The 27,312-nt window shown below is 37.0% G+C and overlaps 1 long non-coding RNA gene across 1 annotated transcript; it reads right to left on the bottom strand.

Moving 5' to 3' along the window:
- Positions 1-24,162: 24,162 nt before the first annotated feature.
- LOC145029192 (uncharacterized) lies at positions 24,163-26,463 on the bottom strand. The gene is made up of 3 exons (XR_013676409.1): positions 26,269-26,463; positions 24,863-24,925; positions 24,163-24,404 (listed from the first exon to the last, which is right to left on the bottom strand). It is a non-coding gene; the product is annotated as an uncharacterized LOC145029192 (long non-coding RNA).
- Between the last annotated feature and the right edge of the window lie 849 nt (positions 26,464-27,312).

Raw genomic sequence — 27,312 nt, 5'->3', positions numbered from 1 at the left:
ACGTAAAGTCCAAGTCTTGGTGCTCATTAAGCATTAAATAGCTCATTAATGGTGTTTTAGCCTCAAATACATTGATCCCAACCCAAAACCTCCATGGATGCATATAAAGCTTGGGCAAAGAGCTGCTCTGGACCTCTATGGGTCCAGATTTAGAGCCATAACTCGCCAAGGGACCATTAGGATACTAGATCTAGCCACAAATGGGTTAAAAAGCCCTAAATCTATATGAACATCACAATAACAAAGAAGAATTCGAAATGGTACCTCAGTTGTGATGTCCTGGACCTCAGTTCTTAAAGAACCCACCGCTCTCTTGCTTCCTCTTGGCTAGATCTCCTCTTCCCTTGCTAGACAATAACTCCAAGATCAACAATGGCTCCTTCCCTCACTTGAATCACTCAAATGTTCTAGGATCTCACTCTGGGGACTGATGAGCGCAAATGACGTCCATAAGGCCCTTTAAATAGGCCTCAAACTAGAGAAATTAGGGTTTCATTAAACAGCGCAGACTCGCCGAGTCCACCAAGGCGACTCACCGAGTCCGGGCATCAATCCGGGTGAAAAATCGCATCTCAACTCGACGAGTCTACGCACCAACTCGCCGAGTCCTTCCACAAAACTCAAAATAAAAAGAATAATTAATATTCCTAACATCCCGAATGTTACAAACGATCTTCTTCCTTGTTTCCTGATTGCCCTCAGGGCCAGTGAGTAGTGTATCTCCAACGTGCCTTATAGCTAATGGGGTATCTCCAACTTCTGCATAACATAACGAATAACAACATATTTATCTGTACAAGGACTCAAATGGAGCGGCCTTCATGCCAGTGTGATAACTATTTTTATATGAAAATTCAACTAGTGATGAGTGAGTATCCCCTGATTTACTAAACTCTATCACCCAAGCACGGGGCATGTCTTCCAAAGTTTGTATCTTTATTTTTCCTAGTCATCTGTTAATGGATTATACGCAGTGCTCATGTTGGGTTTGGTTCCTAGGAACCCTTGTAATGATTGCCAAAATTTGGAAGTCTATATGCTATATCAGTCCGAGATAAAAGATATTGGCACACTGTGTAGTCTGACTACTTCTTTGAGATATGTCCTAGTGATTTTCTCCATCTTGTATGTTTCTTTAGTGGCTAGTAGCCTCAACTATAAAAGGAACCCCAAGGCTCTTAAAATTAGCCACTTGATTCCCTAGAAGAAACGCTGGCCGAAATCCTATAGCCTCCACCTCCCTCTCTTGTTCACCCATTGCTAAGTGGTGTTTGTGACTCCATTAGAGGTGCATCAATTGAGGCACTAAGCTCTTGAAGGTTAAGATCAAGAAATCCACAAGAAATGTATTTTTCTAACTTTAATATTAGTAGATTTCGATTTTATATCTTAGAATTAGGGTTCTTGCTTTGGAAAATTAATTTGCATGTATAACTTGAGAAAAACAAAGATCCAAAGCATTTTGGGTTACATGTGCACCATAGGAATGTTGTAATGCTCAAAACCCATCACTTTTTGCACTCCCAATCTGTTTTTTTTTTATGTGGGGTTATGGTTCCCTAACGAATATACTCTGTCAATTGATACGCCATCTGCTTGGCATTATCAAATATAGTGGATATTGATGCAGTAACCAGACCTAGAACTGATGGAGTTAAACCCCAGATGTACATTTCGATCTCTTTGTATTATAGGTTCACCATTCTTGGGCAAAGGTGTTCGAGGTTGTTAAATCAGGAGGTGTAAACAGTCATCTCTAATCCTTTTATGGTAAGGTTCCAAATTATAGCGAGTGATTGATTCAATAAATCCTACATATTTCTTAATTATAGAGAGTAATCGAATTTATGAATCTTACAAATTTCCAAAATATGGAAATAGAATTGAAATCCTACCGATTTCAAATGATAGAAAGAGAAGTTTGTAGTCTACTGCATGATTGAAGGAGAACTATGGGTTTCTCTGCTACCACGGTTGTGGAGCCATTAGTTCTTTGTTCTTCTTTCGGTTTAGGCAAACTAGCAAAATCTAAACGTCATCCCAGATTTTTAAGTATTTTTTAAAATGTATATGTTGTTTTGGGGTTGATACTAGGTTTTTGCAGGGAATATTTGTTGGAATAGTGTCTAAGGCTATAACTATATTCGGTGGTGCATGGTCCTTTTGGGTTGCCTTCACCATAGCAACTTGAAGGATGATTTATTAAGAGAGAGTAGATATTATAAGGAATAATATTTAGCTATTTGATTAATATAAGTCATAAATTAATTGGTATTAATTTGGTGACTTAAAGAGATTAATTAAATAAGAGGGTATAAACTGTCAATTGTTTGATAGTTAGACTTTAGACTATAAATCCATTAGGATACACCTTGGACGGATTCTAAGAGCTTTAGGATAGCTCAAAATCGTCTATAGGGTTATCTATGGAATGGATTTGGATAGCCTTAAGAGAAGATTATCCAATTAGGGTTTAGGGTGAAGCCCTTAAGGAGTCTAATAGTATAAATAGCCCCTATGGATGAGGGAATTCGACACACAACCTAAAGCAAGGAACCTCTGGTCGAATTCCTCCCCTCTCCTCTCTCCTAAATCATCTTGCTTGCTATTGGTGTTTGTAAGCCATTAGAGGAGTGACAATTGTGACTCTAGAAGCTCCAAGACAAACAAGATCAACAAGGGATTCAAAGGTATGATTCTAGATCTGTTTTAATATTGTTGTTTAACCTAATTAGCCATTAGAAGTCTTGGATTCAAAAGCATGTTTATTAGAAAGCCTAGATCCAAGCAATAGGGTTTTGCATGCGCACATAGGAAAGTTCTTATGGCTAAAACACAACAGTGGTATCAGAGCCTAGATTGGTTTTCTTTAAATTGTTGCTTAATTAACTGAAACAAACCTGCAAAATTCGATTTTTTGGGTTTTGAGTCACTGACTCGTCGAGTTCCAAGGTGGACTCGTCGAGTAGGCCTGACTCGGCGAGTCCCCTTGTGCACTCGGCGAGTCTAGGCGTCAGGAATGGCCAGATTCGGGATTTTTTCATAATTATCTTTTGGAAACTTACCTTAATCATATTAGATCAATGTAAATCCGATTTTTTGATAAATATGACTATTATCTTGATCTAATTAAAGATATTTATCATCCAATAAAATATTTAATTTCCTTATATGATAATGATTAATTATTTTGGTAATTATCTTCAAAGAAATCAAGATAAATCAAATAAAGATAATTAGAATATTAATTGTTAATTGGAATTATTTGTTATTTGATCCTTCATGTTTTAAATGTTTAAAACCTACCCTAAAGTTTTGAAATTTATATTTGTGATTAAAAGTTTTAATTTAGACATCTTAAATTTCAAACCCTAGATTTTGAAAAGTTTAAAATGCAACCCTATACTTATATGATATTACTAGAATAATATATATATATATATATATATATATATATATATATATATATATGTATGTATGTATAACTAAATGCTATTCTTACCGCTAGTAGGCCTCATTCACGAAGCCGATCTATAAGGTGGGTATAAGGTTGCGGCCTATAAAATGGCGCTTAATGGGTGTACACTCACACCCACCGCTCGCTTGATTGGTGGAGGGTCGTTAGCCGAACGGGTAGGATAGGGCAACCTCATCCTCTCATTAAAAGTATAATAAGAAATACAAAGTAACTAAAACCTTTTTTTAAAATTTCCCAATCTTAGTTACTTTAGGAAAAGTGAATTGATGCAATCCCATGAAATTACACTTTGCACCTTGCTAAGATGTTAGTGGAGCGTGTGTGGTTTACCGGCACACTAATTGGTTCTAAGTGAAGGTGGCAAAGGGTGATTCATTGTTCATCATAGTTCGATGGAGCGTGTGTGGTTTACCGGCACATCGAATAGGTGATCGTTACAATGAAGGCACCATGTGAATTTGCATGGTAATTCACACCCGCTTTGTGATCCTCGGCATCCCAGTCACAAACAAGAGGGGCATATCGAGATTTAAACATGCCATTGAATAGTTCAATGAATCTCATCCGAATCTAGGAATTCTCAAAAACACTTAGGACTAAAAGTTTAAGTTTTGTGATGGAGAATTAGTGAATCGTCATTCACTTACCTTCAATTTATTTGCATGTTAGATTACGGCATCCCTTTTCTAGTATGTAAATGTTATTGTTGGATCCTGGCCCTAATTTTTCTTATTGGGTGATAATTAGGGATTCTTATTCTAATCAATCTTTGTCCTTTCTATAGATGTTAAACGCAAACAACGCTGCTGCTAGTTCTTTCACGTTGATGAGCCTTTGCCAAAAGGTCACCTTCGATGGAACGAACTTTGGCGAATGGATAAGATACATTCGCACCATTGCTCGCTATGAGGATAAAGAGTATGTCCTCGATGAGAAGCTCGAGAAAATCAACCCCGAAGTTGCTACTCCCGCTGAAATCACCGCCTTTGAAACTCATGAGCGAGATGCAACGAAGGTACATTGCATCATGATCGCCACCATGAACTCCGAATTCCAAAAGTCCTACGAGGACATGTATCCATACGAAATGCATCAAGACTTGTTGGAGAGGTACCACCAAAACGCGAGACAAGAGCGTTACGAGATCTTCACTAACATGATTTCCGCCAAGATGGGTCATGGAGAATCTCTTACCGTGCACTTGCAAAAGATGCAAAGGTATGTCGACCTCCTTCGCAAGTTAAATGTTGACTTCGGCGAAGACTTGGCGATCGACATGGTGCTTCACTCTTTGCCTCCGATGTACAATCAATTTAGGATGACCTACCACATGAACAAAGAGGAGGTCACTCTAAGTAAACTCCAAGGTCTCTTGAGGGTTGCTGAGAGAAACTTCAAGGACAAGTTTGTTGCACCAACTCCCAATCCATCCGCTACTCCTGTCTTGGCTATTGGTCAAGGGAAGGGAAAGAAGAGGAAAGCTTCTTCAAATAACTATCGAAAGGTGAAAGCCCGAGATGGTTCCTCTTCTAGTGGGACCAAAGTTGATCCCTCTAAGCCCTGCTCTAACCCGAAGGAGGCAGAGTGCCACCACTGCCACAAGATAGGACATTGGAAGAGAAGCTGCCCGGATTACCTGCAAGCCATCAAGGAAGGAAAGATCAAGCCATCTTTCGCAGGTATATATGCAATCAAATCTAACGATTCTAATCATGCTATTTCTTGGGTTCTTGACACCGGTTGTGGTTATCACATTTGTTCTAATGTGCAGGGACTAAGAAGAAGTAGGGATGTGGAGCAAGGAAGGATCAATCTAATCATGGGGAACAGAAGATCGTCGCCTGTGACCAAGATTGGAGTGTATTCTTTAGTGCTTAAGAATAGTTTAGTTTTAGATTTGAACAATTGTTGCTATTCGCCAGAAATGGCTAGAAACATCATTTCATTTCATGGTTTATATAGACAAGGATTTAGATTTTCTTTTAATAATGAGAATGGTTCTATTTTGGCTTATCTAAATGGTGTCTTTTACTTTGAAGCTATACCATGTAATGGAATATATGAAACTGTTATGATTGTTGATAACTTAGGAAATGATGTTTTGAATATTAATTCTTCCACTAGTATGGATAAATCATCCTTGTGGCATTGTCGTCTTAGACATGTCAACAAGAAACGCATAGCCGAACTCCAAAAGGATGGAGTGTTGGAGTCATTCGACCTTAGGGAAGATGACACATGCGAATCTTGTTTACTTGGAAAGATGACTAAGTCACCCTTCACGAGTACTTGTGAAAGGGGTGAGGGACTATTAGACCTAATACATACCGATGTATGTGGACCTTTTAGATCAACCACGAAGGATGGGAACCGCTTCTATGTGACTTTTACCGATGATTATAGTAGATATGGGTATATCTATTTAATCAAGCAAAAGTCAGAAACCTTTGAAAAGTTCAAAGAGTTCAAGAATGAAGTGGAGAATCAATTGGGCAAGAAAATCAAGATGCTTCGATCCGATCGAGGAGGAGAGTACCTAAGTCTTGAATTCCACGATTATCTCAAGGAGTGTGGAATAGTTTCGCAATTGACGCCTCCTAGGACACCGCAGTTAAATGGTGTGGCAGAAAGGCGTAATCGAACCTTATTGGATATGGTTCGCTCTATGATGAGTCGTGCTTCACTACCTATCTTCTTTTGGGGGAATGCCTTAGAGACTGCCGCCCATATCCTTAACCGAGTCCCTACTAAAAAGGTTGCCAAAACACCTCACGAGATGTGGACGGGGAAAGCTCCCTCGTTGGCACATATCAAGGTTTGGGGTTGCGAGGCTTTTGTAAGACGAGATACTCACGACAAGCTTGAACCTCGAAGTGAGCGATGTAATTTCATCGGCTACCCGCAAACTTCCTTTGGATATCTCTTCTATAGACCGAAAGATAATGTTATCTTTGTTGCGAGGAGAGGAGTTTTCCGAGAGCGAGAACTCATAAGCCATGGAGACAGTGGGAGGCAAATCGAACTTGAAGAGATTCAAGAATCGATAGATGAAGGAACCTCTACCGCTGGCATTCAACCCGAGGAGGAAACTCCGGTTGAACCGATTGACGAATCCATACCTCTTAGACGTTCCGATAGAGTTAGAGTTCATCCCCAGTTTTATGGTTTTCATATTACTACCGAAGGGGACACGTATATTAGTGATGGTACACTAGTAAATCTTGATGAACCTAATAGCTATAAGGAAGCCATGGCAGGCCCGGAGTCTGCGAAATGGAAAGAGGCGATGGATAGTGAGATCCAATCCATGTACAATAACCAAGTTTGGAATTTGGTTGATTACGTGCCCGAACGTAAGACCGTAGGGTGCAAGTGGATCTTCAAGAAGAAGACTGACGTGGATGGGAACGTACACACATATAAGGCGCGATTGGTTGCGAAGGGCTTTACTCAAACTCCCGGAGTTGACTATGATGAGACCTTCTCACCAGTTGCGAAGATTAAATCTATTAGAGTGATGCTAGCAATTGCCGCATTTCATGATTATGAGATTTGGCAAATGGATGTCAAGACCGCTTTCCTTAATGGAAAGTTGGCTGAGGATGTTTACATGGCTCAGCCAGAGGGGTTTGTGGATCCGAAGCATCCGAATAAAGTGTGTAAGCTTGAGAAGTCCATTTATGGACTTAAGCAAGCATCTCGCAGATGGAATCTTTGCTTCGATGAGAAAGTCAAAGAGTTTGGATTTGTACGAAGCGAAGACGAATCTTGTGTATATGTCAAAGCCAGTGGGAGTATAGTAAGCTTCCTCGTTCTATATGTCGATGACATATTACTTATAGGAAACGACATCCCGACTCTGCAGGAGGTTAAGTCCTGGCTCGGGAAGTGCTTCGCTATGAAGGACCTCGGAGAGGCTTCTTACATTTTGGGAATAAGGATAGTAAGAGAAAGAAGTAAGAGACTAATTGGACTTAGTCAGAATACTTACTTGGAGAAGGTACTAAAACGTTTTGGTATGGAAAACTCAAAGAAGGGAGAAATACCGATACAAGGAAATGCCAAGTTGAGTAAGACTCAAAGTCCGAGTACCGAAGCTGAGATAGCAGAAATGAGCCGAGTACCATACGCTTCCGCAGTTGGCTCAATCATGTACGCTATGACTTGTACTCGCCCTGATGTAGCTTTCGCTTTGAGCATGGTTAGCAGATATCAAGGGAACCCTGGCAAAGCGCATTGGATTGCGGTGAAGAACATCCTTAAGTACCTTCGGAGGACGAAAGAATGGTTCTTAGTCCTTGGAGGGAGTGATGACTTGAAGGTGCGAGGGTATAGTGACGCCAACTTTTAGACCGACAGGGACAACTATCGTTCGCAGTCGGGCTGGGTTTTTACCCTAAATGGAGGAGCAGTGACATGGAAAAGGTCCAAGCAGGAAACCGTAGCTGATTCAACGTGCGAATTAGAGTACATCGCAGCGAGCGAAGCGTCGAAGGAGGCAATATGGCTGAAGAACTTCATCGGTGATCTTGGAGTTGTGCCGGCCATAAAGGAGCCCATGGAGATTTTCTGTGATAACGAAGGTGCGGTTGCCTTGACCAAGGAACCGAGGGATTATGGTAGATCTCGACATATCGACAGAAAATATCACTTCATTAGACATCGTGTAGAAGAAGGACAACTCTTAGTGAAGAGGATATCATCAGAAGATAACCCAGCAGACCCGCTTACGAAGGGACTGAGTAGGGTTAAGCACTTGCAGCATGCTAGGAGTATTGGGCTGAAGGATGATATTAGTATAGATTAGATAGTATTAGAAACGTATAATAGATAAATGTAATTAACATTTGATGATTAAATAAAGGAGTTTTATTTATGAGTAAAGTTACTGTCACATGTTAGTTGTTTAACTATTGTTTCACTTTGCATGTTTTGACTTCCAGAATAATTGAGTTTATTAGGAATAATCGAATTATTCAAATGGTCCACAATCGTTCATATGTTGGGAGTAGATATGAATGAAGATTGTCATGAATTGGTGTGTAGAATGTCTAAATGGTGTTAGACATGGCAAGGGTTGCTGCAACGTTCATGAGTGCTTATGAACTGGTTTTGAGCATTGGAATAAACCCGCACTTGCTGGAATCACTTTATGGAATACGATATAAAAGGTGATCGCAAGACGATAATATCATATGGTCTTAAAACCTAGATATATGGTTTATTATTTGTTAATTGATTGTGCATTGATAATGCGAAAACGCATCAGTAACTTGATGTTATAAAACGCATTGTTGTGTATAGTTGGTTAATGAATAAGTAAATGCATATAAGTCGAAGTTTATCTGTAAATTTTATCCTAAGAGGATAGAAGAGATATCTTGGCCACTCGATGATTTGATTTGACTTATGTGCCGGGCCCGGTCAGAACTGAATTGATGTGTTCGATTAAGTTCTATGTCAAATAAATCGAAGATCGAGAAATCTAAATGCTAGACTAACCATTCCATAGGATTGTCAGCATGATATCTAACAGAGGACTGTACGATCCCTTATCTAAAGGACAATATTGATTAGATCAGAGTTGACAGCGTCTTTGAGAACTATGATTGCAAACCGTATTTTACTTGTATAGTTACTAGACTTATCCAAGTGGGAGACTGTTGGAATAGTGTCTAAGGCTATAATTATATTCGGTGGTGCATGGTCCTTTTGGGTTGCCTTCACCATAGCAACTTGAAGGATGATTTATTAAGAGAGAGTAAATATTATAAGGAATAATATTTAGCTATTTGATTAATATAAGTCATAAATTAATTGGTATTAATTTGGTGACTTAAAGAGATTAATTAAATAAGAGGGTATAAACTGTCAATTGTTTGATAGTTAGACTTTAAACTATAAATCCATTAGGATACACCTTGGACGGATTCTAAGAGCTTTAGGATAGCTCAAAATCGTCCATAGGGTTATCTATGGAATGGATTTGGATAGCCTTAAGAGAAGATTATCCAATTAGGGTTTAGGGTGAAGCCCTTAAGGAGTCTAATAGTATAAATAGCCCCTATGGATGAGAGAATTCGACACACAACCTAAAGCAAGGAACCTCTGGTCTAATTCCTCCCCTCTCCTCTCTCCTAAATCATCTTGCTTGCTATTGGTGTTTGTAAGCCATTAGAGGAGTGACAATTGTGACTCTAGAAGCTCCAAGACAAACAAGATCAACAAGGGATTCAAAGGTATGATTCTAGATCTGTTTTAATATTGTTGTTTAACCTAATTAGCCATTAGAAGTCTTGGATTCAAAAGCATGTTTATTAGAAAGCCTAGATCCAAGCAATAGGGTTTTGCATGCGCACATAGGAAAGTTCTTATGGCTAAAACACAACAATATTGAGAACATCCTTCAATCTCTAAAGCTTTCAAACATTGTAGTCTGTCAAACTCCCTGCTCAAGGTTGGTTGTTCACCGGTCCAACCATAAATAATATTGGTGTACGTTTTAGGTTTATTTATGGTATAGCTTATATGCGGTACTAACCTTAATTGAGGTCTTTGACCTAAAGGGTAGAGTTGGTAGTTTTAGTTGGAGGCATGTTGGAATTTTATTAAGTGTTCTCATCGCGGGTTAGAGTATATATATATATATATATATATATATATATATATATATATATATATATATATATATATATATCTTATATGTTATTGTTGGTGGGGTTTGCAACATTATTAAATTTTATTTTTTACTCCAAGACTACCGGGTACATATGAGGGTTAGACATGAAACATCGTAAGGTATGACCATCTTAGCAATTAAGCCGTTCTGAAATCCAACAACCCAAACGACAACTTAAACCAGATTCCTCATGCCGTAAGTACCCAAGAACTAGCGTAATTATTAATAATAACACTTTAATTGGAAGCTAGTTAGAGGATTACAAGTTCTCTATAGCTTAATTAGCTTTGATACCAATCTGTCACACCCCCGGCCGAGTGCACGAAACACGTCGGGCTGTGCGACTAAGTTGTTCATAGATCACATGTAAACTGAATATACAACACAAGTACAACAATAAAAAAAAATAGAATTTACATTCCATCTTGATGTTTGAATACAAGGTTTGTACAAATAATAATAATACATGAATTGCCTTAACTGAATGACATATTATACAACAACAAGTAAACTAGGTCACCTATAATCCAATCCGTCTTGAATGTGTGTTTAGTGATTTCCTGAAAATACATGTAGTTTTGAGGGTCAACACAAGGTTGGTGAGTGTTCCCGGTTTTCTGGTAACCTCAATAGTACTTTTAAAAACTCCAAAAAGTATTATCTTTGTATGTATAACAATAGTTAAAAATAGTGTTTGCAATGAGTCTTTAAAAGCCCAAAATATATTTATGTATAAGTAAATTCGTACTTTAACTGTGTTTGTAATAAATCATTGAAAGAAAAAAATATATCTTTTGTATAAGTAAATCCATACTTTAAACTGTGTTTGTAATAAAAATATCCTTGAAAACCAAACTGTTATGTTTAGGGGTGTAAGCGAGCCGAGCTACTCGCGAGCTACTCGGGATCGACTCGCTAAAAGCTCGACTCGAGATCGAATTAAACGAGCCCAAGCCGAGCTCGAGCCCAAATATGAGGCTCGTTTATTAAACGAGCTCGAGCCGAGCTTCAGCTAGTGGGCTCGCGAGCCTAAAAGAGCCTAAACGAGCCTATATATATATATATGTGTGTGTGTGTGTGTGTATGTGTGTGTGTGTGAGAGTGTGTGTGTGTGTATATATATATATATATATATATATATATATATATATATATATATATAGGCTCGTATAAGCTCGCTTAGGCTCGCGAGCTCACTAAATTGTTCACGAGCCGAGCTCGAGCTTCATTTTAAGGCTCGAATCGAGCTCGAGCTTCTTCAAAATTAAACGAGCCGAGCTCGAGCTTGGTTAGGCTCGGGCTCAGCTCGGCTCGTTTACACCCCTAGTTATGTTAAATAAGTAATTCCATACTTAAAAATAGTTTTGAAAGCAACCAAGCCCATGGTTGTAGTGAGAGATATATATTCTAGTTAATTTTTTTTGGTGAGTCCTACAACCGAAATATGTGATTGAGTGTACTCCTTACAACGATTCATTGGACGTTGTAGTAAAAATTATAAACACCTATCACCCGCTTTGATTGATCGGTCGAGGGTTGTAGCTAGAAACGTCATGTGGGAATGTCAACCCTGTATAGATCTATACATATGTATCTCACTCCAAAGATGAACGATTATAGTAATGCTGTTATGCTAAGTATTTAAACTCAGCTAATAAATAATATCTCACTAAAAAACCATTTACTAAAAAGTTTGTGAATAAGCCCTAACTTAATTGCGATTAAGTCACTAGGTATAATGAATATCGTCATACAAAGTTTATAAAAGTCGAGTATGTTTGAAATATCTGTAAAACTGCAATGTGCTCGCTTTTATAAAAATGAATGTTTCAAATTAATAATAATATGTTTATGTGTAAACGTGGTGTACTTAAACTTATAAATAAACATGTTTAATAATAGCTTGAATCGTTGAAATACTATAAAGTTTCATAACGTAATTGTTATAATATGCAATGTCACATAAAAATCATATAATTTTGTATCGTTTGGTATTTGTTGTACAAAATGTTTATTTCATGATAAAATAACCATAATATGTATACAGAAACTTATACTAGTTTATTTGTAACAATATGGTAAATTGTTAGATAATAATATTTTTATAAAGCATTGTTTATTGTATTTTCGCATAAAAAATAATTGGTTTGTATAAACAAAATATATTGGCACATGTATTCTCCTCCTTCTCCCCCCCCCCCCCCCCCCCCTCAGGTGAATAATTAAAAGAATAAAAGGGGGCCGTAAGTACACATTGTTAAGCGTGAGTTCCAATCGTTCGAATTCGGTTTCTTTGAAAAACTTGACGTGAAAAACCGCAAAGTCACATTTCTTGAACTTTGAAATATTTCTGGGACTGTTTCGTAACGAATTTAAACTGTTGGGGGTTGCTGGGTAAATTTAATTAACCACAATAGGACTGCTTTGGTTAAAAAATTTCAAGAGAGGGACTAAAATGGTTTTAATGGGTTTAATGTTTGAGTCTTGGGCTGGTATTGTTAACAAATCTCCATGGGAGGGGCTGTTTTGAATAAAATAAACCAAAGTTTGGGGAATAGACTCATTTTTGAAGAAATGGTTAAAGTGAGAGTGTATTTTGCTTATTCTACAAATATAAAATGATTTTAGAGCTTTTATAAAAAGAAATCCTATGGAGGGACCATTTGTGATTAGTGGCCCGAACTTAATCTAATTTAGGGTTTTAAGTCCCGTTTCTTTTATTTGATCGGGCAATGGATGAATTCGAACTTAATCTAATTTAGGGTTTTAAGTCCCGTTTCTTTTATTTGATCGGGCAATGGATGAATTCGTATGAACCCAAGGCAGCAAAGGAACGGAAGCGTCATTGCAGGTGGAGGAGAAAGCGAACACCAACTTCGATTTGGGGGGTTTCGATCCTTGGTTCCTTGCTCGTCGCAGGCCAAAAAGGGGACCGAGGGTGGTATCGGCGATTACAGATCGCGGGGAAGGACGAGTCTCCGTGTCGGCTAGAGCGAAGGAAGAAAAAGAATAAAGCAGCAAACTGCCGTACATTCTCGATGGGTGAAGCTGTGAGGAGGTGAGCGCCTCCGACGCTCGAATGGTCCGAAGAAAAGAGAAGGGACGAAGCAGCGTGGCTGCACTCCTTCTCCGATGATGAGGTTTGAAGGGGGAAAGGGAGGCGAGAAGGTTTCGTCGGTCTCGGTAGGTGCAGCGAGGGCTTCTCAAGCAGTTCCCGGCTGCTTCTCCTTCGAATCCGGTAGCACATGCGAAGGGGAGGAGGACATTTGGCCCGATGCAGCAATGCAAGCGGAAACAACAACTTCGGTGCGGGTTTTGGCAGTAGTGCTCGATAGAAAAGAAGAACGAAGCTGCCGTGGTCTTCGGTGGGTGTAGATGGGAGTTGTATGGCGGCAGTGGGTCGTCTGGGGCGGTGGCATTCGGCGTTTCCGACTGTTTTTTCGAGGTTTTTTTTCTCTCTCTCTCTCTCTTTTTTTTTTTTCCCTTGTTTTAGACAGAAATCAATGGGTTTTGGTGTGTGTTTGGCTTGATTTTCGACAGAAATCGATGGGTGTTTTGGTTGATTGAATTTGACAGAAAGAAAATGAAGCATAAAAAAAGAAGAATGTATTGCTGCTCTTGTTTGCAGGTGTACATGAGATCAAGAACAATGTGTTCTTGGCTGAAAAACAATGGTGTAGGCAGAAGGTTCGATCAAAGCTGGGTGTTTGTTTGATTTTATCAGTTTGTGGTTGAGTTTGAGTGTTCTTTTTAGCATTGTACAGCTTTTGTATGAGTGTAGATTTTGGTTGAAGAAATTAATCTTCAAATCAGTTTACTTGTTCCTTTTTGATGTGCAGAACAAGGAAGAAGAAGGCCGAAAACGTGATCTAATGACTTGTGCTTCATATGACAGCTCATATTTTCTTTGTGTGGATTGATTTTAAAAATAAATTTTGTTTCCTTTGTGTGTAATTTTGGTTTCATTGTACAAAGCAAATCTAAATCTTAGAATTAATATGGCCGGCACATTCTATTTATTTGTATTTAGTTGATTAAAGTGAGGTGTGTGTGTGTGTGTGTGTATATATATATATATATATATATATATATATATATATATATATATATATATAAACTCATAAGTTAGGAATATAAATTATTAGTTTGTTAAGCTTTGATATATATCTAAGGTCAAATGGTATACATTGTAGGAGACGGTCCGTGGTCTAGGTGTCCACGAACCACAACCGTGCACACCACCCCGGTTGTTCGTGGTGGGTCGTGGTCGTGGTAGTGGCCTTCTGTGCTCCGGACAACGATTCCAAACGGTTATTTTTCAATTTCTTCAATGTTTACTTATAAATACTACCAATCATCTTCTTATTGTTCATACAATTCTACTCTATTTAGATATATTTTTGTTGTTTGATCCTTTAAAAATCATGCCTCCTAAAAATAAGAAATGGTCAGAAGAAGAATAAGGGAAATTAGCACAAGCTTCGGTGACAGTTTCGGAAGAAGATGTTGGTCAAACTTCCGGTTCTTTTTGGAGAAATGTTGAAAGTGTTTTCTATGACATCCCCATTTTCACGGCCAGAAAAGACCGATTTTGTTTATGCTTTATAAAAATCAGAGTTCTTCTTTTAATAAAAATGTTGTGGAATTTGTTACCAGAAAGACATGATAAATACGTTATTAAAACATTTTCGGAGAAACGTATTTTATTCATTTCAAAACGTTTGGGATGTCATCGTCAATACAGGAACATAATCATAAACAGAACTTACATTTATTTAAACTAGTGATCTACATCTCTTTAATCTCTCAGTGTAAAGTGACTTCGTATCAACACCTGTGATATAAATAAACTAAGTGGGTCAGGTTGGGAAACCTGGTGAGTACATAAGGTTCTCAACCCACAATAATATAATCATTATGTTTAAATAATCAAACAATCAACCCAATTACCCATCCCCATTATCTTCTTTATTCTTAAGGGTCTACCATAAGAATCAACTATTTCTCATTCATTCATTCCTAAGGATCATCCTAAGGAAACAACATGAAGTCCATTGTTGCCAATGACACTTTGGTCAAGCGCAGCTGCTAATCTTGTCACTTAGGTGCAACTGCCAGAATTGGGACATTTCCTATGAGGCGCTTCTGCCGGTATTGACCTTTTAACGCCACTGTCATGGTCATAAGGCTCCCTATTAGGTGCAGCTGCCGATACTGTCCTTAGAGCGCATCTTCTAGGACGTTTACCGTAGATCTAAAACATCTACGAGTTGTGGCGCAGCTGCCAGTGCCCATCTATAGGGTACTAGGTCCACTGCTGCCAATGTATACCTATAGGGCACTAGGTCCATGCTACTAATGTTCCTATATGTCAGCTTTTATCCCTCATCATTCATCTACCCATGTTCTACCCAACATATTTTGTAGATATAAACTACATATACAGTTGAAATCATTGAAAACATGTATAAAACGTTCATCTAGCATAGATAGCAAGTATTCAGATAATATGCACACATAGCACGTAATTTATATAAAATACTTCATATCTATGTGTAAGCTGAAAGTAACTATGCACTCACAACACGTAAATTATATAATAAATACTTCATATCTATGTGTAAGATGAAAGGGACCATGCACTCACCTGAAAGGTGGTGACTCAACACTCGGACATCGCTTCGATACTCTCAAAACAACTTTCCTTCGATAAAACCTAGTATCAACACCACTAGGGTTTAGTCTACCGATATTCGCGAAAAATTAATAGTCTGACTATTATTATTATTATTATTATATAAGCATTAAATAACACTCAATATAACTTATAATAATAGCCCAAATAATTATTTTCAGGTCCTAATAATGTTACTATAATTAATTAGAAGCTATATTAAAACTAGCGTAGACGTAGCTCACTTACAGCGGGTTTTTCGCAAAACCGGGCTTCGCTGGAGCAGCGTTTCCCGAGCCGAAAGGCTCTTTTCTCGGAGCCGTCGAGCGCTCCGGGGCTTCCGCCTCGTGCTAGGGAGTTAACCTAGGCTTTGGGGGGGTTAGGGAGGCTTAGAGAGAGAGAGAGAGAGAGAGTTTAGAGAGAGAAAGAAGGGTTTGAAGGTGTGAAGAGAAGGCTAGACCCGACACCTCTATTTATAGTGCAAAAATCTGATGGACTCGCTGAGTCTGAGTCATGACTCGCTGAGTTGGTGCATGTGGCACCCTTCTGGTGGTGCCACGTGTCCAATTCTGGTGGTGCCACGTCACCCCTATCACGTATCAGCCTTCAAACTTAGAAAAATCATAACTTTCGCATACGAGCTCCGTTTTCGACGTTCTTTATTACCACGCATAGGTAAAATCAATATCTACAACTTTAGTTTAGACTCCGTCGGCTAATTCTCGACCGATCTCAAATTTAACAGTAGGAGGCGTTTAGACTGTTAAATGACCGTGAAGAATTCATAAGTCCTTCATACGGACTCCGTTTTCGTCTGTCTTTTTACCGTTGAGTTCCTATTAATGATATATTCAACTCTCATTTAGGTCGCGTAAGCCAAAAACCGCTCGAACTAAAATTCAAGTTTCGGGCTGTACACTGCTAAGCCGAATCTTAGAAAAATCATAACTTCCTCATACGAAGTCAGATTTGGGCGTTCTTTTTATCGACGCTCTTAGTTTAACATATTCTACGACTTTCGTTTAGATTTCTAAGGATAAATCTCGCTCTATCGTAAATTCACTATTTACGCTTCCCGGTACCGTGCCGGTTTTGCCGTAAAACTTCGACGGGCCATAACTTTTTCGTTATAACTCGGATCTAGGCGTTCTTTCTATGTACGGAAACCTTGTGACATATTCTACAACTTGGTTAAGATTATTTATTCTAAATAATCTTTTTTCGAAAAGTCATTTTCGACTTCTATTGCCTCTAAATTGACTAGCCCAGATCTGCGGGCGTTACATTTTCCATGGTTTAATGGGTGGTGCAATTCGAAATGTTGATAAAATATGCTTGAAGTGGTGTGATATGAGTGTCAAATGTAATGAGCTCAATGGAATTTACAACTTTGTTATAAACAACGTTCATGAAACCGATATCGATCCGGTTAATGTGGCCATGGAGCAATATGAAAGCACAAATCAGCAACGTATTAGACATGTTAAAGCTAGGAAAAAATTGAAGAATTCCTCAAACTGGAATAACCTTGCTTAAAATAACACAAATTAGAAGTTTGGTATTTTTAGTTTTTTAATTATTAATGTATTTTTTTATTGTTTTCTTTATTTTACTTAATGTAATTTTTAGTTTTAACGTAATTTTTTTCGGTTTTAGTTAACGTAGTTTTTAATTAATGTAATTTAGTATTTTAAATTAATAAAAATTAGTATTTAAAAAAACAATTATATGAATTTTTTAATTAAATTTAATTAAAATAATGAGATGGAGTGGTGTGTTGGTGGTAGGTATCCCATGTTAGTGGTAGGGAATGTGGTGCTGATGTGCCACCCACCACATATGTGGTATGTGGTGGGTATAACGGATGGTCTAACTAGGTGAAAACCCGTGGGACCCACCTCGCAAAATGAATAGAACAGATGAGGTCTGACTCTGAATCTCAGCTCTATACACGATACCAGATTCCATTAAATGACCAATTTCCATAAGACTCCAAAATTCCCACAAGGTCAAACTTGGTCAGAGGTCAAGGTCAACAATCCATGTTGATCCAACACGCCGTGTTCCATCGGCAACCAGACGGTCGGGAAAACCTCAGCCAACACGCCGGGTTGTCTTGCAAACACGATGTCTTTGCCCAAGTTCCAACAACTTAATACATTCAACTGTTTTCTTTGATTCCAAGAGCTCTAAAGCCCAGATCTAGTACAAAATGCTATTAAGAAGGATAAAGTTTCCGACTATATCCACTGGGACTACTCAAAGGGTCCAAAAAAACCAACCACAAAGCTTGAAGACTCAAGGGCTTAACCAATAATCACTTAATCTTTGAAGTTTGAAACCCATCTTTTCCAGAAGAGATTCCTGCACCAAAACCATCCCAAAGGTCGATGCTTTATAGACATGCATGTCTTGAACCCATATTAGGTCAAAATGGGGATTTATGACCTAATCTCTATACATGGCATCAAAAGTCAACTATAGGCCAAATCCAAGACTCTACTAGGTCACTTAGACCTGGAGATTCATAAAGTTGCAAACTTTATGAGATCTAACCATCCCAACTTTCAAGAATAAGAAGCTAAAGGGACAAAACTCAAGATCTAGCAACATGGATAAATAAAAATTGGATCGTGGACACTTACAAGGTCTAGAAGAGTGCCAACCTAAAAGATGAGGGCTTGTTTGGTTGATCCTTTCTTCCTACTTCCAACTTCTTCATTCTTTGGCTTCAAAGATACGACACTAGCTCACAAATGAGAGGGAAATATGATTAGGGTTTTCAATGGTCGATTTGGGGGAATTGGAGGCTGATAAAAGGCCAACTCTTGGGACTTAAGGAGAGCATATAAGGTGCAAAACCCTAAAAATTAGGGTTTTCTCAACCAGCCGCCAACATGCCTTGTTTACACACCAACACACTGTATTGGTCCATGAAAACACACAACCCAAAATTTCTTAGCACGCCGTGGTAAGGCTTCACCATACCGTGTTCTAAAGGAAGGTCATGCATAAATGGAAATAATTTCATACCTAAAAATCGAGGTGTTACATATCACACCCCCAAACTAGAACGGTGGAAATGCCCGAGGGTGGAAGACTTCATGTACAGTAACATAACATAGTGAATAATAGTAATTAAAGCCATACAACCATCATATTGATAATTAAGAAGTTTACATTGTACTCAAAATATTCTTTACTAGATATCAATACATATGATAAAAGTAAATGACATGATGTTGCGACGCCCCATCCACATAACCTTTTTGATTTTCCTGTTTACTGATTTTCTGAGATTACAAGTGATTTTGATGAGTGTCAACAATTAAGCTGGTGAGTTCATAAGAGTTTTTTATGCAAAAAAAAAAAAAAAATCCTTCTAAGAATGATGGAGTGTGCTTTCAGAAAATCTAATATTTTCTTTGAAATGAGCTTTTAGTCTTAAACCCAAGACAAAAATTGTAAGTAGTGTTGTACTGGAAAATTGTATTATGTGATTTTATCTGTATATATAAAGACTAATTCAATGTATGTTAACCTCGTAAACCAAATGTGTTGTTAATACCCCATGCGAGTTATCATAACCATGCTAGCGACTAGTTGCTTGCTACGATGTTCTTCAGGTGTTTGAATGTTAGATATTTGTCACCATAGACCTGCCTGTCTAACTTTACCTAATAATTTGGATGTGGGGTTGTTAGTCCTGTATAGATCTATATACAAGTGTCACACTCTCTTACCGAGACTATGGTTATAATTTAGGACTTTAGTGTGTACTTTGTGTTGGGTTTTAGCCATAAGAACTTTCCTATGTGCGCATGCAAAACCCTATTGCTTGGATCTAGGCTTTCTATCAAACATGCTTTTGAATCCAAGACTTCTAATGGCTAATTAGGTTAAACAATAACATTAATACAGATCTAGAATCATACCTTTGAGTTCCTTGTTGATCTTCTTGTCTTGGAGCTTCTAGAGTCACAATTGTCACTCCTCTAATGGCTTACAAACACCAACAGCAAGCAAGATGATTTAGGAGAGAGGAGAGGGGATGGAATTCGGCCAGAGGTTCCTTGCTTTAGGTTCTGAAAGATTGTACACGAATTCCACATCCCAAGGGCCTATTTATACCTTTAGACTCCTTAAGGGTTTCACCCTAAACCCTAATTGGATAATCTTCACTTAAGGCTATCCAAATCCATTCCATAGATATCCTTATGGACGATTTTGAGCTATCCTAAAGCTCTTAGAAACCGTCCAAAGTCCATCCTAATGGATTTATAGTCCAAAGTCTAACTATCAAACAATTGACAGTTTATACCCTCTTATTTAATTAATCTCTTTAAGTCACCAAATTAATACCAATTAATTTATGACTTATATTAATTAAATAGCTAAATATTATTCCTTATAATATTTACTCTCTCTTAACAAATCATCCTTCAAGTTGCTATGGTGAAGGCAACCCAAAAGGACCATGCACCACCGAATATAGTTATAGCCTTAGACACTATTCCAACACTTTGGTAGGTATGGTGAAGGCACGTCTCACAAATTTGTATTAACCGGTTTACGTCTAGTGTTATGAGACCCTCAATGAAAGTATTACTCTTCCATAGGAGCCATATTGTAACATCCCAAAATTCAAGACCAAAAATATCATTTTTAGTTTAATAATTCATAAAACCAACAATATAAAAACATCCATAAAGCAGCCCATGTCAAAATCAAAGTGTCAATAACCAAAACATGTTATCATAAAACAATATCAGAGTGTAATCCCAAATGTCTCATGTGCGAAAAACATAGTGTGATGCGTTGCGATTGAGATGACTCCTTTCCTTTGAAAACGAGGTACGTGAAACCAAAACTAAAAACGATAAGCATGAAGCTTTGTGAGTTCCCCCATCATATGACATACCATACATAACACATATTGTATAACATAACTGGGTACTAACTACCTCTTCGATCCCGTCGATCGGTACTTTGCCTAGTATATAAGGGTGATAGCCTACCCCTTCGGTCCTTTTGACCGGTACCTTGCCTAGAATATCAGGATGTTAGCCTACCCCTTCAGTCCTTTCGACCGATACCTTGCCTAACATATACGGGTCCTAACCTACCCCTTTGGTCCTTTCGACCGGTACTGGGGACTGTTTCACCCTACTACTACCACATAAAAATATAACATAAGCATACTGTCAGGCATACTGGGGTGCCCGACCTATCCCTTGGCCATATCAAGCGAATATGGGGACTATTCCCTCTACTACCAGTATCACATAACATCATATAAGGCTAACACATAATCATAACAGATAACAACATACCAGACAATTATCTTTATTATAACTCTTACTAGTGAGCCGGCCTTGGTGCCTTCGACCCGTTTCTACTGGAAGGTAACTCACCTCATAGTGTTGAAGTCCTGTAGACAAAGTTCTAGCTGCTAGATGATATGTTCTCGAACTGTCAATCATCAAAATAACACCCAATCAGCAATTGGGTTTCAACATATATCCATAAGTCCATGCTCGAGGTAAAAGATTGCTTTACCTTTATCTTAGATTGATTCAATCCCAAGGCCCAATCCATAGGCCCAAAGGTCAACTATGTATCAAAGCCCAACATATGGCCCATTTTTCCAAATTGGGCCCAAACTTGTTCATGGTCTTACCATAAGGCCTAACCATTTATTCCAGTCCAAACATGTGGCATTACAATGGTCCAATATTTCATAATCATCAAGGCCTAGTTATGGCCCATATGTGGCCCAATTTTCCTAATTAGGCCCAAATCTCTTACATAGGCCTTACCTTAATGCCCATTAAATTATTCTAGTCCATATGCTTGTTTTATGATAGCCCACCAATAACCCAATCATCAAGGCCAAATAGAATGGGCCCAACTGTTGGGGGTTATTGGGTAAATTTAATTAACCATAATAGGAATGCTTTGGTTAAAAAATTTCAAGGGAGGGGCTGAAATGGTTTAAATTGGTTTAATGTTTCAGTCTTGGGCTGGTATTGTTAAGAAATCTCCATGGGAGGGGTTGTTTTGAGTAAAATACCCCAAAGTTTGGGGAATGGACTCTTTTTTGCAGAAATGGTTAAAGTGAGGGTATATTTTGCTCATTTTACAAACATAAAATGATTTTAGGGCTTTTATAAAAGGAAATCCTATAGAGGGACCATTTGTGATTAGTGGCCCAAACTTAATCTAATTTAGGGTTTTAAGTCCCGTTTCTTTTGTTTGATCGAGCAAAGGATGAATTCGTATGAACCCAAGGCAGCAAAGGAACGGAAGCATCATTGCAGGTGGAGGAGAAATCAAACACCAAATTCGATTTGGGGGGTTTCGACCCTTGGTTCCTTGCTCATCGCAGGCAAAAAAGGGACCGAGGGTGGGATCGGCGATTACAGATCGCGGGGAGGGAGGGGTCTTCGGGTTGGCTAGAGCGAAGGAAGAAGAAGAATTAAGCAGCAACCTGGCGTCCATTCTCGATGGGTGAAGCTGTGAGGAGGTGAGCGCCTCCGACGTTCTAATGGTCCGAAGAAAAAGAAAAGGGACGAAGCAGCGAGATGCTCTCCTTCTCCGACGATGAGGTGTGAAGGGGGGAAAAGGGTGGCCAAAAGGGTTTCGTCGGTCTTGGTAGGTGCAACAAGGGCTGCTCTAGTAGTTCCCGGCTGCTTCTCCTTCGATTCTGGTAGCATATGCGAAGGGGAGGACATTTGGCCCGATGGAGCAAGGCTAGCGGACACAACAACTTCGGTGGAGGTTTTGGAAGTGGTGCTCGATAGAAGTAGAACGAAGCTGCGGTGGTCTTCGGTTAGTGCAGATGGGAGTTGTAGGGCGGCAGTGGGCCGTCTCGAGTGGTGGCTGTCGGCTTTTCCGACTGCTTTTTCGAGGTTTTTTCACCTTTTTTTTTTTTTTTTGCTTGTGTTAGACAGAAATCTATGGCTTTTGGTGTGTGTTTGTCTTTAATTTCCACAAAAATCGATGGGTTTAAATCAATAGGTTTAGGTGGGTGTCTTGGATGCTTGAAATTTGAGAAAAGAAAATGAAGCATAAAAAAAAACGTATTGTTGTTCTTGTTGTTTGAAGGTGTACATGAGATGAAGAACAAAGTGTTATTGGCCCAAACAAACACCCGTCTTTGATATTTTATATTTTCATTGTTTTTGTCATACCATATCATATTAACAATTAGGTGTGAGATCCATGTATTACATGAGTTTATTTAAAAAAAATTAAATATGCAATTTTAACAATTTGAAATGTTTGAATTTATAAGAAAAATAAGAAAAATTTTAAATTATTAAAATTAATGAGGCTTTAATGTATTGAATACATTATATATATAAACTCTTTCTAATAAATACCTTACATATATATTACTTTACATATTAAATGTGAAATTTTAATTTAATAAAATGAAAAATACAATAAAATGATAAGTGGAAAATAGAAAATTTAAAAATTCTGAAAAATACCATGTGTCCAAAGAAAGGAGAAGAGGACATGTGGTAAAAAAAACCTTTTATTATAGGAGATTTGTGAGCCTTATAGAAATTTATTGTAATCCCTTGAAAGGGTTTTAGCATGATCCTATTTGTTAAATTAAGTTTAAATGAATAGAAATTTATTATTATTAACGTGTTGTGTTGCTTTTATAAGTTTTAATAGCACCGACAATAACCCAACTGAAGGTTTATTTGTTTTTATAAGCCGTCATTTTAATAACTCATTTTTTTTTTATTAAAATATCAAAATAAAATTTTAAACTACCCTTTTATGTGGTAAATTGATAGACTACCTTTTACTTTTTATATTTTCATTTAAATCATCTTGTGAACTTGAGTTGTCTTATAACTTTTGATATGTTTTTTTATGAATGATTGATATTAAGATTATATACTAAAGGACGAAGAATCCTAACTTGACCTTATTTTAATCTAAGGAAGATATGTTACAAGATCACACATTAAGATTAATATATTAGAATCACTTCATATATTTATACCAAATGAGATTTGAAAAAAATATTTTAATTGTAAAATACATTTTTCTAAAACAAAATCAAGATTTGCGTCAACTTTTTTAATGTGAACCTTAAAAACATTTAAGAGAAAGAAATGAGAAATGCAAGAGCAAATCAATCAAAGAAATGAGTTCAACTTCCATAAGATAGCTATAAATTAAGCACAAATGAAACATAAACTCAATACAACATGTAGTCAGACTTTTAACTTGGGCATCATTGTCACCATATCCCACAGAATAATTTAAATTTATGTTATTTCAGTTATCAAAAGAATATTACACATGAACTAAAAAGAAACCAAGGGGATATCATTTTCACCATATCACATTTAATGACAGATTTTCTTCAATAATTGAATGAGTTAAATTTCTACTCAGATGCATAAAAATTATATCATATTTGTGAAAATGTAAAATTTACCCATTTAAACTTACATAATCTTCAATTTTCAAGAGATTGTTTACCTAGAACCAATTCTTCGTTCTTGCAAACTCCACAATTGTCTTTAAACATTAGAAACACCTTCCTGGAATATTCCAACAATAATACACATAATTAGATTTGCTAACAGTGATAATAATTGTATACAATCAATTCTTGATCTCATAAGTTCCCTTGCCCTTTTAGCTATACTTAAAGTTTCAAATGACAATGTAAAAGTGCAGCAAACACATAATAAAAAAGTTTCAAATAACTACACCAAGAAGCTTTAATTAGGCCCAAGTCTAAAATCATGAACCTTACCCATCTTTAACCCAAAAGTGCAACCTCCATAAAGAGCATTAGTCATTCACATTCATTTTCACACATACTTACTCAGTCACATACATATAGTCACACAAACACAATCATATAACCACACACATAAAAAAAGATAATTGCAATATTTGACAGGGAAATCTAAAAAAGAAATTAGAAAATTATGATATGGAGAATTATGTAGAAAAAATAAACTACCAATATATGAATTCATCAAGTCTATACCTCCTAAGGTAATACATTATCCCGATATTAGAAAATTCTGATATGGAGAATTCTGATATGGGCCTGTATGCACAAAATGAAAGTAGAAACGCTAGTCAAGTAAGGTTACATCAAGTGGAATGAAAGAAAACTAACTTATCTTTGTGTTAGAAAATAAGAACACATACTTGACAACCAATTATATAACTCTCTACAGATAACTAATATAAAACTCTCTACAGATAAGTAACTTATCTTTGTTGTAGACAATAAAAACACACATTTGACAACCAATTATATAACTCTCTACAAATAACTAATATATAATGAAAAATAAAACATCCATCCACTCAAATTCCATATTTTTATTACTCATCTTTTCCAAAAAAGATAAAAAAAAATTGAAAAAATGCTACCATTATTGAATCTTTCAACCTTAAAAATGCCTACCTCTATTCATTTTTCATTTTGGACAATCGTTTTGAATATCCTCCCAATCAAGTCATCACAATTAGGTTGTAATGCTTCATAATTGATGGAGAAATTAAAAATTGAAAAAAGAACACAATAAACATAATCATACCCTAAACCCAAAATTTCAAAATCCATACTTTTGATGTAAATATAGAGTTTACCAGAGAGAAAATCTGTCAATGGTGGTGAGGTGTTTAAGTAACCAGAAAAAAAAAGAGAGAGAGAGAGAGAGAGAGAGAGAGAGAGAGAGAGAGTTGATGCTCAATGTATGTATGTGGTAAGTAGGCGGTGACCTCATTGATTTAGATGCTTATTCACCTTCTATTGCCACAAAATATTTGCACAAAAACAAAAGTCAACAATCAAAAATCAAAAAATTGAAACTACAAATATGAGATTTAGCTTAAATTCTAGATTTTCCTCTTCATACACTCTTTACATTCTCATAACCATTGATCAAGTATCGTCTCCTTGGTGGCCTTGAGTCCACGGCAGAACATGAGCAACATAAGAAGGGGGGCCGAATCCTATAGTGTGTCAATACACACACACATACATATATACCATAATGTCAATTAAATTAATCAATATAATTAAAGTTTATCAACATTTATACAATCAAGTTTTGACAATTTAGCCAAAGACCCTGTATATAAATATAATTAAGAAAACAAACTAAATCAATTGAGTTGAGCTCTACTATGCATTCTATAAGCCTGGGTAATGTTAACCATTAACTATAAAAACCATTATAAGGAAAAATAATAAATGTAAGACAGAGACATCATGAAAAAGGTACAAAAGTTCACAGCAACTTTGAATTTGACATTGTGTAATCATGAAACAAAGCTATTGACAAAAGATATATAAACAAACATATATACAAGTTATATACATTTTAAGCCTCAAAAGCGAAAGGAAGATAACCACAAACAGAGAAGAAGAATGCATACATGTAGGCGGTGGGTAGGTGAGGCAAAGCGACAACAAGGGTGAAATAGGGCAAAAACACTACTCTTCGGCTGTTGATGACACTTCCCTCATACATTGTATCTAAGTTTTCTTTTTAACTTTTTGAAGATATTTTTTCTCTTTGAATTTTCATGATCTTCTTTTTTCTGCAACTTTAAGATATTTTTTCTCTTTGAATTTTCACGATCTTCTTTTTTCTGCAACTTCTCTCCTATTTTTCCTCCTTTTTATCTCTTTAGTTGTAACTGATCTTTAAAGCACAAATCGTTCTTTACAACTTTATTGTCACATTCACATTTATGGCAGAAAATACATATTTAGTCTAATATTAATAAATTTAAATTTAAATTTTGTTCTACAGAGAAATGTTATAATAGATGCATCATCTTCTCTTTTAACTTTTTTTAAATCCTCAGGGGAGAGTAGTAGTATTTACCTTAAACTAATAATCTGATTTAGAATTTTTTTTATATTAGAAGGCAAAAAAACAGGGGGGCCATGGCCCCTCCTGACCCCTAAAGGGATCCACCCTTGCTTGTGTCATAAAAACATCATCTCGTTCTCTTCCTCTGCTGTCAACATCAATAAATCATGAGATCATTCTTTTAAAATTTCATCACTTCTTATCATAAGCATATGAGAAATACTTGCCAACCTTGCAAAATTACGACCAATAATATACGTCAACAAAGTGAAAAGACAAACCATTGATTGAAAGCTCCCGAGACACATTGTAGATGCCTTAGTGTTAAATATGAAATCACCAATCGGGGAGTAAAAAAGAACCCAGAAAACTGAAATCAACATCAACAATCTTATTAGTGTTACCAATTCTCGGGTAGTATGATATGTTGGAACAACAATAAAAAAAAACAGAGAAAAATTACAATTGAGACTAATCATAATTGATAGGGTAGGATAGTAAATACACATGAGACTCGTTGGGAGGGGTTCTTTGACTTTTAACCCTATATTGACACCATCTGCAAAACTGCAATAATTCTTCAAGCTTTAGCTAAAAGGAT

The sequence above is a fragment of the Lactuca saligna genome, chromosome 2 (assembly GCF_052625555.1).
Source record: "Lactuca saligna cultivar CGN05327 chromosome 2, ASM5262555v1, whole genome shotgun sequence".
In the NCBI taxonomy this organism is placed as follows: Eukaryota; Viridiplantae; Streptophyta; class Magnoliopsida; order Asterales; family Asteraceae; genus Lactuca; species Lactuca saligna.
This window is presented reverse-complemented; position numbering and strand designations above follow the sequence as displayed.